General features: G+C 39.0%; 1 protein-coding gene across 2 annotated transcripts in view; it reads right to left on the bottom strand.

Annotated features, from left to right (window-relative positions):
* adarb1b (adenosine deaminase RNA specific B1b) overlaps positions 1 to 13808 on the bottom strand; it is a 100578-nt gene that overhangs the window by 64866 nt on the left and 21904 nt on the right. Inside the window, exon 2 of one of the 2 annotated variants that reach the window (XM_058081179.2) lies at positions 6193 to 6245. The exons of the other annotated variant lie outside the window; for it this stretch is intronic. The gene's annotated coding sequence lies outside the window, so the exon portion shown is untranslated. The remainder of the gene's footprint in view (positions 1 to 6192; positions 6246 to 13808) is intronic. 2 annotated transcript variants of the gene reach the window in all.

A 13808-nucleotide genomic window follows, 5' to 3' on the forward strand; every position in this document is an offset into this window, starting at 1 on the left:
GAACACAAGACAATCAATGTAAATGTGCTGTACAATGCAATCTGGTCACATTGTTCCCAAAGGGAAGATAATCATTTTTATGGTGTAAAGTGTACCAGGGGGAGACAAAGAGAGAAAGCTACAGAAACTAAAATAAATAAATATTCCTCAAGTATACAGAGAGTGTAACGAATGTGCCCTGTGATTGGCTGGCAACCAGTCCGGAGTGCACCCCGTCTCTCGCCCAAGAGCTGGGGTTGGCTTCAGTTTACTGGCGACCCAACTGAGGACAAGCGGTATAGAAAGTGGATGGGTCGATGGATTTGTAATGGATGCCAGCCACTGTGGCTATGCAGATGTATGTTGGTAAACCTCTCTGCCTGAACCACCTGACAGTCTGAGCTCTTAGCATTCTCCACTCTCATTCTGCTGACCTTGGGTCGAGCTCAGGGCAAATACTGGAGTGGCGGAACCAGACCAGAGGTTTTAATGTGGCACGATGCCTGAGCACATCCCTGGTAGGTAGAAACATACCAAAAAGCTGTATTTTAACACCCAAAACTTAATTTTTGTGTTCAAAGTTGAATTAAAATATAGACTGAAAATAATGCTTTTATTTCATTCATCGGCCTTAAGTAGGCAACACCAATCACATAAAAAGTATTCTCTTCCTCTCACTGCCATAGTAAAGTTGATATAACCAATATATATCTGATACTACTCCATAAAAAATAACAACAAAAGCTACTCTACAGCAAAAACACCTCAATATTCAACTGTGCACGACTGAGCCGGTGGGACAGTTTTTTTTTATATTAATATAAATTGCTCAGGAGGATAAGTGGAAAAAGAAAATAATTAACTCTTGTTAAACATTTGAAATATGTCTGAGTCCCATTTGTTTATTTTTTTAATTAAATCGTTATACCTTTTATTTACATACGACGCACATGCACCCTCTTCTTCTCCAGGAAAAGCCCTGATCCTTTGTTGTAAAAGTCGGATGTTTGATCACCTTCTGTTGAGCTTGGATAAATAATCCTCCATCTTGACAGTCAAACTCAATAATTCATTCAGCAGCACATAAAAATATCTTTAATGCATTTGATTTGATGCTAAACGTAGCTCTCGCTGGTACTGCTGCTATAAAAAAATACAATAAATGCTGACTTTTCCTATCTGTGGCAGCGACAAGCACCTTCCACCCAACAACCATACACCCCACCCACCCACCGCCGCTCCCCGTTTCTCATACTGCAGTGCCTCAGCATATGAAATTTCGCTGTATTTTATGTTACGGTATCGACAACATACTGACAAACAGAGACACGGTGCTGTTAAATATGTATATATGTATAATCCTGTTTATCTTTATTTTAATAAAATATGGCTAAAATGGGCATAGATGACATCGGTGATTTATCGTGATTGATTTGAAAACTGATTAATCTGATTAAAACAGCCCTAATTACATACAATAAAAATGCTAGACATTGACATTGTCCCTGCTTATTTTTTTATTTCCTGTATGCACATAATGTTGACAGAATAATTGAACTATTTTATTTGATCATATTCAAGAAACCAATTTCACTAATTATTTACAGTTCTTCAACATAATTACGAGAAGCCACACGAGAATTTACAGCACATCTCTTTTTCTCTCGCGTCTTTCTTTCATTGCACTTACACACATACACACACACACACACACACACACACACACACACACACACACACACACACACACACACACTTCCCCTGTATCCAACGGGCTAATTATAGCCTGCCCATTAATCAGCAAAAGCTGTAATTATACTAATTCCAATGCGTAATCTGATCAAGGTGAAAAAGATCAAATCACAACCTTTCTCTCCTACTGGCCTGAAGGAATGGGGTTGTCGGGGTGCATTAATGGTGTTGACAGCGGGGGGTTGTGAGGAAAATTGTGTGTGTGTGTGCTAGTTGATTAGAAGGAGACAAAGTACATGTTTGTGAGACAAAAAAGTAAAATAATTACATCAATTCAGCCCTGAAACCAGTTAAAGTATACTACCCTTGGATATAATACAACATTTGGCTTGGCTGACTTGATCTGAGGATTCATGTTATGGGAATGTGAATTATCAGCTTGACTAATAAACAAGTTGCATAAGCACACAGATGGACTGTAGTTAAAAAAAAATGTATTGTTTGGACTTTACATGAGGATCAATTATTGTAACCTGGCCAATGTCCACTTATAGCCGGCGGTGTAAGAAATGGAACATTATGCAGCCGGTGTTGGTTGAGGAGGTATTTGCTGTAACTGTTGTAGCAACAGCTCCGCCTTCTCTTCTCTGAGTGGTAAGCTGAGGAGAATCTTCCATCTACACGATGACTGGCACATTCCAAACAGCAGCCTACCATGCAATTATTTTTATTATAATAGTGCACACAACGTGTCAGCACTCAAATATTGTGATTTATTTAAGAAACTTTAAGAAGCGTAATTAAAATGGATACATAAATGCAGCTTTGCTATTGTTTTGATACAATGACTAATCACCCTACAGGTTCAACAGTTAAAACAGATGTCATGGAAACAGTAAGTTGACTGACTCCACTGGGAATGAATCTACAAAGTCAGTGACAGCAGGCTGAAACACGGCTTCGCCTGAATGACGACATTGTTTTTGCATCTGGCCACCACTCCCACATCCAGGTTCCAAAACAAATGTGGGCTTTGATAGTGGATCCATCTGTGTCCTTTCTGGTCACTGGGATGGCTTGATGGATGAGTGGATGGAACCAAGGAACTTGCTGTGGCAGATAGTGCTGATAAAAAGGACAGCGCAGGGGAGTGTGGGTGCCAAGCGTGAAATAACATACAAATTCTATAAATACTAACTCTATGTGCTGACAGTGCTGTGAACAACGCTGACTGGGTGGTGACACAAAACATAAGCTGCTCAAAATCTGAAAAGGGGGCCAAAAAAAACATGACACAGTATATTTGGCCACCGGTTCTCATTGTACCACCATCAACAAACTAGTAAAACTAGAATAAGAATATTTCATAAGAATAAGAAAATGGCTGTGTCTCAAATCAAATAGGATGGTAAGTCGGTTTTCATACGCTCTGGTTTTAGGAGGATATCTCAATTTTCATGTGGCAAAAAGAGAATGCCTAACAAACTAGTGAAGAATGAACAGTGGTTCCTTTCGAGTTGTGACACGACAAAGATTCCGTCCAGGAAATCCTTTGATCATCTTAATTATGTGTGTGTAGGGGTAGTTTATTTGTTCGTAAAACACATACAAAATTATGTCTGCTTAACTGCTGCAAAAAAGTTCAAATGAGCCAGTATTCAGCTCTACCGGCCTATCCTAAAAGGCCAAGGTAATGCTAATGTTCATTTATCCATCTAACTCATCATTTATATAATCATCTTTATTTTTTGGATGTAGAAATATAATTCTCTAAAATTGGGCTGATGTTAATGTTTTGTGTCTGGTAACATTGGATTTACATTATTTCCAATAGCAAAATGTATTTTCTTCCTTTTAGTACATTCTGTTTTTTTATCTGTGCTTTTAGAATGGCTTAATGACAAAAATGAGCCCCCCCCCCCCCCCCCCACCTCACTCAAAACTCTGGTCAAATAGTCTCATTTGTTTGTGCTATGTTTGTGCTGTTTTGTGCAGGTAAAATTAAAGTTTGTGCTGCTTTCGTTTTTGAATTATTAACAACTCAGGTGTTCTAACCTGAGTGTGCAGATTTTAACAGTGATGTCCCAAATCAATGATTGTCATTGTGCACTAACCAGAAATAAATTAGAATATTTGTCTGCTTTCTCCTTTTTCTTCTGTTCATTATGTTCCACCACTATGAGTTTCTCCTCAGCAGCTGCTATTTTTTTTACATTAGTCTCTCCACTTCCGCTATGCAGCTAAGCTAGCCACTATTGAGGGTGTTAAGTGTCGATCATTCATCATTTTGGGCATTTTGACAGCAACAGTCGAGCACACTTATGCACTCAACAGACTAAATGCAAATATGGAAGTAAGCAAATTGAGATCCAGCCAACAGTACCCATATATCCAAGTCGCAAAACAGAAGGTATTCACTTTTTAAAAAGGGGCAAAAAAACAAAAACACTAATACCCAAATTTATCCGGATGTGCACCAGTGCCATTGCTGTAGGAACATGTGATGCAGTGTTTGCGGTACCGACCCAACGTTTATGACATCGTTGCTAGGGGTGTCCTGATATGACCAACCTTTATACTTTGGATACGATACTGATATTGCTGCCTTGAATATCGGCCAATACCAATCCGATATTTGCACGGACCATTTCGAGTGTGGAATGTTAGAAAATGCTTAATTAAGTGATATTACTCAAACAGAACAACAGTCAGCAACAGTAGCTATGAGGAAAACGGGTCTACTTCTTTATGCATCTGGAGTATACTGTTGAATCACTGGTGATGTAGTGCTGCTCATAATGGCACTAATGGCTGTAATGGCAGTAAATTCTTGTAATCTTCTTGTGCTCTTGAAATTGTCGATTGTTTATTTTTTTCTATACTTGTTGATATTTCTCCACCACATTACTGTAATGACTGTTTACTACAATGGTGACAAGCCAGTCAGCTCACCCAGCTTGTTTGCTGTGCTGCCACAGAGACATAAATTAAGGCAGGCATGTCATCCTCACAGTTTACTTGAAAGTCCATTGGTGGCGAGACATGGTTTCAAGAAAGCTCATTAGAAAAATATTGATCCCTCCAACATTGTCATTTTATAAGCACCTCACAGCCTGGCCTAAATTCAAATAGAATCTACTTGCCATATCTAGAGGTAACAGATGGTACACTGCATTTTGTCCGCAAATGACATTCAAGTGAATGTCAACGGTTTGTGGTCACAATCAACACACAGCTATTGATACGATCAGTTTCCTTTGTCTGTATCGGGGCAGTAACCCACTTAGTAGAGAAGAAGTTGCTGTGTAAAATGACTGCTGTTTGTGGCACAATCCACTTTGCTTGGGAATGGTATCACACAGCATGTCATAATTTTACAATCAAATTGTTGGCTTTGCCGGTGGTCTACTCTTTCCTGAGAGTCATTCAAGTTAAGACTGCATGCATGCACTTTAAACGAGTGGTTTTTTTTCAGGTTGCAAGACGAGGTGGTGAATGACTGTTCTCATGTGTACTGGGTGTGCACTTAAACATTCATTAAATAACCATCTCAAATAACTATGTAAATGAGTCAAAAGGAAGCAGACAGATTGGTGACACGATTACATACAGTAAATGGATAAATGGATTCCCACGGTGTAGAATTCATCCTGACAAAGTAGAGTTGAAGGTTTGGAATTCAAGTGAGCAACAAAGCGAAGAGTGACAAAAAGGGATAGGGAAGCCTGAGGGTCCCCTGATATTTTAGCCAGTCTAAAAATAACCTTGCTGAAGCAGAGTTATGAAATGTACCCATCTAGAAGGGGAAAAAAAGAAAAGGTGCAGTGCACATCGTGAATGTGGAAAGAGAGAAAAAACAGATTCATGCTTTGGTAACAGGTAAAGGTGTATAGCACTGTTGAAGAACGAAGACTAGGGCTGCTCTGATATGCCAATATCAGTGACAGTATCGATATCAGCCGATACTTGCTTGAAAACGCTGATGCAGCATTGAGAACAAGCATGTCTGCTGTGTGTAGGACTTCCTGTCTTTGTGAGAGTGACCCAATCCAATCCATCAAACAAGGCACCACCACACCCCAAGAGCAGATGAGCTGATGCCAAATGCAAAGCCTAAATACTAATGCACCATTTTTTTCATTTATACAAACATTAATATTAGATCAGAACAGTTATCAAAACAGTCTTAAAAACACTTTATTTTATATAATGAAAGTAAGATTTAATCTGTTTTGTGTTCCTCAGGATGTCAAGTGAGCATTAACATAAAAAATGACCCATATCCCCCATATCTGCAACAACAATACAAACAAACTCTGCAGTGTGCTCAATTTTTACAGATTTGTTTTGGTACTCATTAGTCATTTCTGTCCTCTCATATATGGCAACAGTCCCAAATATATCTCAAGTCGTGCAAGTTATTTGAGCTGCTCATTATCCCACTGCTTCATTTGTAAGTCATACTGTGTGGGCCCATTCTGCATAAAAATAACATCTGAAACGTGGACATTCTCAACTCACTGTTGCGTAGTTGGGAAGACTGCAGTTTGGTTTTCCAATCCTTTGTTGTCAACCTGTTAGAAAACAGAAAAAAAATTATAAAACAAACACGTCCTCAATTCTTTTTATATTAAATGACATGTATAATTGTCCATAGGTATGAATGTGAGTGTGAATGGTTGTTTGGCTGGCGACCAGTCCAGGGTGTACACCGCCTCTCGCCTGAGGACAGCTGGGTTAGGCTCCAGCACGCCACGTGACCCTTGTCAGGATAAGTGGTATAGAAAATGGATGGATTTATATTATTATATAAGAACATGCCCAAGCCGAGATTCGAACCCAATCTCCCGACTGTGTGGCCAACATGCTTACCAGTTGTCCACCAGTGGCACTAAAATGACATGTTTCCTCATAATATTTTAAGAATCTGTTCTCATGACTTCTGAACGCACTGGCTCCATCCATCCATCAATAAATTTTCTATGCCGCTTATCCTCACTAGGGTTGTGAGGGTATGTTGGAACCTATCCCAGCTGACTTTGTCCGAGGCATTGGCTCCATACAAAATAAAAACAGAAGAAAGTGAGCATCCTGTCAGCTATTAAGCCTCTTTGCACGAGTAGCAGGTCTACATGAGTGCTATCAGTTAGCAAGCAGACGTGGATATGAATGAAGGCACAAAGGCAATAGTTCGGAAGCCGAATGTGACAGTCCCAGTGTGGCTGTGCAGCAAAGTCTTCCTCTAGATCAGGGGTGCTCACACTTTTTCAGCATGCGAGCTACTTTTAAAATGACCGAGTCAAAATGATCTACCCACTACAAAAATGCAAAACATCTATTTATTTTCAAATGTATTGAGGACTATTTGTATGTACAATGTATGTTGATGTACCTTACATAACCAAATGAGCCAATATTGCAAAACACACATAATTAACTATTAACATTTTTTGTAATTACCTGAGTTTACTTTGATGACTTGCACTGAATTGAATCAGCCAGGGATGCATAGTCCGGACAGTAGCTGCTGATAGCCAGGTTAGCCAGGCAAACGCACTTCGAAAAAGACATTGTGAAAAAAAAGTCCACCTCCCATTCCGTATGGAAGTGATATGTTTTTGCCTTTTTACTTGGTCCAGCTACTTCACTCATTTTAGTGACCATAAACTTTAGCGAGGGCTTAAAATCTGACGCAATTCGCCGACTAGCTTAGCACTTTGCATCGTTGTTTACCCATGAGCGGTGACCTAAAGGTCAAAATTCAGTTGTCATCTGACTGGTTGTCCTGTATGTCAATCAAGTAACGGGGATGGATGATAGGCTGACATCGTAAGTTCTGCTGCACTTAGAGACGTTGTTTGATTTGATTGGTCACCCGAAGGGCAACATTCAGTTGTCATCTGAATGGCTGCCCTCTATATCAATCAAGTGACGGCATTGATGCTAGGATGATATTTTTTTAATGTCACGCCGCGATCGACCAGCGATCGACCAGTACCACCTCCGCGATCAACCGGTAGATCGCGATCGACTTAATGAGCACCCCTGCTATAGAGAGCTTACTGAGGCTTTTTTTATATTGTTAGTATGCAAAGAAAAGAGAAAGACATTTGTGTTCATGTCTCACAATATGATTGTGGATGATGGGCAATATACCAAAAATAAGTGCAGTTTAACTTTATTCTTGTAAAATGATTACATTTTTCTGCTGTTGGGTTTTTGTTTGGGAAAATATCTTTTAAAATGTGCCACGAGCCAAAACTTTGGACACCCCTGTTATATAATATCGATACTATTTTATTGACAGTCAATTAATTCATAGAGCATTGATATAATGCTGAAACATGGCTTCATCTCAAATACAGAGTGTCGTGACAGATTCAAACAAGTTTTATTGAGTTTTTATAAAAATGACCCAAAGCAAAACCAAGCCGAGAAACCACAACAAATCATTAAATCTTCTTGGATCTCCATGGCGTAAGAGTAAAGTGCTGTCCAACCTCCTGCTCCTGCCCCGGGCATCTCAACTCTATCCAGTATCAACAGCAATAATGCTGCGAAACTGCAGCTCTGATGAGAGAGAGGCAGTAAACTACAAGTCATTGTCATCCAATCAGAGCAATCGCTGGGGTTCAACATTTACAAGCACAAAAACAGATGGAGATTTTGAAAAGATGTATCACCAACTGTGCTCTGGTCGTTCTCTGAGAACTCACATTCAAAATACATCAGAGATTCTACAGGCAATTAGTCGAACATGAAAAACTACTACAAATGGTCATGTACCATACACAAAAGGCATACAAATATAGAAAATTAAATGGTGTGGTCACGTACTATACAGCTGGGCTTATGGACAGCGGTGTAGAAAAGAGACATGCCGTCTTCTGCATGTTCATACCTGCCGTGAGTGTCTTCATCTATATTCATAACCTCCGCAGAGGTCCAATACAACACTTATAGATTTCTCTTGAATCACCTTTTCAAAGTTTGCGTAAATTTGCATATTTTGATGTCCATTCTACTGCCTTCAACTTCATTCATTTTAATTAAGTAGCCTTTGGGTTTTATATGCTCTATATTGTATTGTACCGCTCTGGTATACTTTATTTATTCATTCATTTTCTATACCGCTTATCGTCACGAGGGTCGCAGGAGTGCTGGGGCCTGTCCCAGCTGTCTTCGAGCAAGAGGCAGGGTACACCCAAGATTGGTTGCCAGCCAATCACAGAGCACATAAAGACAAACAACCATTCACACTCACATTCATACCTATGGACAATTTGGAGTCACCAATTAACCTAGCATGTTTTTGGAATGTGGGAGGAAACCGGAGTACCCGGAGAAAACCCACGCATGCACGGGGAGAACATGCAAACAGAGATGACCGAGGGTGGACTCGAACCCAGGTCTCCTAGCTCTGCAAATAATATTAAAAGAGACTTTATGCAGCTAGCTCCACCAACTCGCATGTTAGCCATATTGGTTTAAAAAAAAACAGGTTGTACGAAAAAAGTCCATCATTTTCACAATTACAAATTATACTGCATAAAAATTGCCATAAATTGTAGTTTGACCCAAATAAAATGATCATCACTGCTGACACTCAGGGCTCCTCCCTTTGGAGATTTTGGGGTAATGATAATTCTGGAAAAAGTGATGAAAAGCAAAAAAATAAATAAATAAAAACAAAGTCACTTACAAAACCTTTGTTAAACACTTTGTTGTAATGGATTGAGACCGACTCAAGAAGGCACATGTACAGGCTCAGATAAAGTTGGCCAAGGAATATCAATGACTCAGTGAAGGCTGAAGAGAGTGTGATATGGTCGGAGCTCTTTGAAATCAACTTTGACAGACAAATGCTAAATATAACCCCAGGGACACCACCCCTCTGCTCAGGGTGCAGGAACAATTCACTATATAACTATATAGTATATGTACATCACAGTGAGCATGTCCAAATTGTGCCTTGCCATATATATATATATTTTTTTTTTTTCATGGAAATTCAAATGGAATCACTTCCACAGCGTGACACCAGAAGTCTCAAAAATGTTAACATCAAACCCATTTTTAGAGTCAATTCTAGTTGTACATGCAGAAAACAATTGTGAATGACAAAGGTCATTTACTTTGATTGAAGAGTCTGCTCCAGTCTTGCCACAAAGGGGGAATCACATTATAATTGTGCATTAGAAAGCACATATTTGCAGAAATGGAGTGTGATGACCTGACCCAGTCCTGAAACTCCTCCAAGCAGTAGCAAATAATTTGCATTATGTGATTTATCCCGACATTCATTGTTACTAAAATGCTAAGCCTGTTGCAAACACTACAAGATCTGCAATTGTTATTGAACATGGCTCCTAATTCTGTTGTTTTTGGCCAAAGGCTGCATTCTAAAGGAGCAAACACTGCAGTTGCACACAAGTAAACCAAACCTAAAAAAAACATGTCAGTTGTGATCATTAACAACAACAAATGGTCAGTTATTTAATGCCAATGAGTCAGCCAAGTACCAAAAGTTGCCAATTCCCTAATGAGCTTCAGTCGGCTTCTGAAACAGTAAGAAAATAACATCTCATAAATGGCACCTTCTGTTAATCAAATGTGCCCTGAGCTAATTTAAAATTTAAACACTGGGCAATTAGCCATATTTTAAGTTCCCTTGGCATCTGACATTCCCTAAAGGCTAAATAGACTTGAAAATAAATACAAGCTGGCATAAGAGTCTGCATATATAAGTAAGAGTCTAATACTGGGAACTTACTGCAGTAATTCATATTTCAGTTGAGGAGTGGTGGTGAACCAAAACTGTCCAGTACTGTCAAAAAAATGAGACAATGCAAGACAGCCGTGTAATTACCTAGAAAAATATATTACTGTATTGTTATTTTAGGTTAACCAGGACCAAAAGTACCATGCACCCAAACCAGTAAACAGAGATATACAGATATGTGTCAAGGGTATTCTAAGACGTCTGCTGTGACAGATTTCTGCAACAACAGTGGCCAAGAAACACATTGTGTAAGATAAATCAGATGCAGATGCGTATGATAAGGATTGAGGATTTTCCAAGTATTTCAAATAGATCGATACTGTCTGCTGTGTTTATGGTATCTTGTTGCATGCTGGCTACATCAGATATCAAAGCCTCCCCAGTGACCTTGAAACAATGATATTGTGATATCAAGTGAGTCATGGGGGGGGGGGGGGGGGGCAGCCTTCAGTCACAATTAATAGAGGAGAGAGATAGAGTTAGCAGACGAATGTGATGCTTTTTGACCACTGCAAAAAGGTCAATGGATGATGTTTGTTTTGTCTACTGCATTACAGCACTGTAAAACCGAACCTTGTAAGTAATTGTATGCTTCAGTTAAAGACTGTGGCTGTATTTGAAAATGATTGCAGGTGTAACTAACAAGTTAAATGATGCTCAGACGCCGATTTGTTGCAGCATAAGTCGGCATCATTATGCAAACGGCATGACAGTTGACGACTTTCGGAGTATGTTGGATTCCAAAAAGCTTTTGCTTCTGAAAATTGAAGTCAGGGATTAGAATGGGAGTCACATCCAGGGGAAGCAGTAAAGAGGGGAAGTGAATGACTCACTCCCACTACCAAGATATCTTTAGGGAATTAACATTCTTGCCAACTGAATGCAGCTAACACAGGCTACCAGTCGGAGTATGCAAATTTTGTTTTGAATTGCAGAAAATAAAAAGGTTGACTTTTCTGTGATAAATATAATAAATATTCTATCTTTTTATTTTTATTTTTTATGCAATCACCCTACTCTTAATGTCAAAGTGTGACATAAACACAGGTATGAAATCAGAGGAAAAAGAAAAAAGTGGGTTATGCTTTGTTGACAGAGCAGCACCTCAGTGCAGCAATGGAAGCATGTCAGACAAACCTCCGCTGGGAGTATGAATTCACAACAATACCTTATTTATAAATTCAATGTTTTTGTAGTTGGAGCATTCATATTTACACTTCTGTTACCTAAGAAAAGTAACCCTAATAACAAGAAATAAGACATATTATTGCATATATTAATGCATATTACAGAACTGCACGGTGACCGAGTGGTTAGCATAGACCACACAGGCTCCGATTCTCCACTTGGACGTCTCTGTGTGGAGTTTGCATGTGTGTCGGTTTTCCCTGGGTACTTTGGTTTCTTCCCACCTTCCAAAAACATGCTAGGTTAATTGTTGACTCCAAATTGTCCATAGGTATGAATGTGAGTGTGAATGGTTGTTTGTCTATATGTGCCCTGTGATTGGCTGGCGACCAGTCCAGGGGGCTGTCCCAAAGAGAGCTGGGATAGGTTCCAGTACCTTCCACGACCCTTGTGAGGTTAAGCGGTACAAAATGAATGAATGAATTAGGGTAAATAAAATGTATCTTCTGTAGGAAAATGTGAATATGAATATATATTTATTATTTTCTTTAACCAAAAACATGCAAGGATTCACTGTAAATTGTTCTGCAACAGCACACGTCATTAAACCTGGAGGTGTATCATGATATAAAAGAACCAAATGGCTTAACCACATAAGACTAATTGCTCATTGCCAAAGGGAAAGCAGAGACAACATAAATAATTAGTCCCCATCAAATGTAAACATCTAAATGACATAATTGATTGTGACATGACTGTAACTATAACACATGCACACGCATTATGCCTTAACATGCAAAGATGGCCTGAGTTTCCCGCGAGTCAAATGTCATGTTAGGCGAGGATCTAGTCCGTAAAAACACTGCATTTTTCTCTCCCTAAGCTACTGTCCATACAGAGTGACACATGGGATTTTTTTCATATATTTCTGTTCTGTTTGGAAAGCGGGAAAGTGAAACTGTTGAGAAGAAAATAGAAAGATGACTTTGAAAGTTGAGTTCTGACCCATTTGCACAGCTGGACATGTGGAAAATCAACATTGATGTTGAGTCCTGATTAACCCTCTGGCTTTTGTACACAGTATAGATTATGAGTCACAAGCACTCATTAGAGAAGGAATAAGCAGAGCAGCTACATAAAGAGGTCATTTGCATTTGACTGCTCCCATCACATACATTGTGAGCCAATCCTGTCACCTTGGGCAAGACTGCATGGATTTATGGAAGGGTGTGTTGAAAATGGTAATGGTTAACATGCTTTATATGGTTAGACTTGCGCACACCAATATGGAAGGAAAATAATAAAGAATGTGTAATAATAAATACAGTCGCACATATACAAATACAGCATAAATACAGTTGTCATATATCCTGTTTATGTTTTGGAGAGTGTCTTATGATGCAGAATAGACCAAGTTAACTATGTTAGTGAGTCAACTTGCTAAAGCGAGTGTTATCGTCAGGTAAAGTACACAGCATTACGTTGGCCACCATTTATTGTTTTTGTTTCGTTTTGTTTGTTTTGAACTAGTGCTGCAGCTATTGTATATGAAAGTATTTTTTTGTCTTTTGAAGGCTATATTGTTAATGTTTTGGAAAAGATGTATGTGGAACAAAATAACAAACACACAGTAAAAAACACAATGATGTACTGTAACAGAAAAATACAACTTTTACTGAAGTTGCAGAGTATAAGGGTTTTACTGACTTTCATGGAGGTAACACAACAAAAAGTTAAGCTAATGACACCACTCGGTCACTCAGTCGCGCAATAATAAATGAACAAACAAGTCAATGAGAAAAAGATATACATATATATTTATATAGATACGTATATATTTTCCCTTCTGTTCTGCAGTAAGAAACATTAAGACACAAAAGAAAGAGGGAAAAAAATACAAATACTTAAGCAACGTTCTATTACAATTCGGTTGGTCTGCTAAACACAGCAGTTGGGTTGAATTAGCACACATCCTTTATAACCTGAAGGGTTTAGCAGTCGCTCCTCCTGCACTGTTAGCAACACACTGTGTACTGTAAACAAACAAATGAGGTCCTGTCTTCAACTCTTGACTGAATATAAAAAGACCTATAATTCAGGCTCAGACTATGTATGTGTCTGAGAGAGCTATTACTGTATCTCCTTGTGATCCGGAACACAAATGATATCCCGTTCACGCTCGTTTGAATCATGGTACCTTGTTTAACCTGCCAACCACTAAGTGGTC

Source organism: Doryrhamphus excisus, linkage group LG12, assembly GCF_037039965.1.
Source record: "Doryrhamphus excisus strain RoL-2023G ecotype Guam linkage group LG12, RoL_Dexc_Guam_v1.1, whole genome shotgun sequence".
Classification (NCBI taxonomy): domain Eukaryota; kingdom Metazoa; phylum Chordata; class Actinopteri; order Syngnathiformes; family Syngnathidae; genus Doryrhamphus; species Doryrhamphus excisus.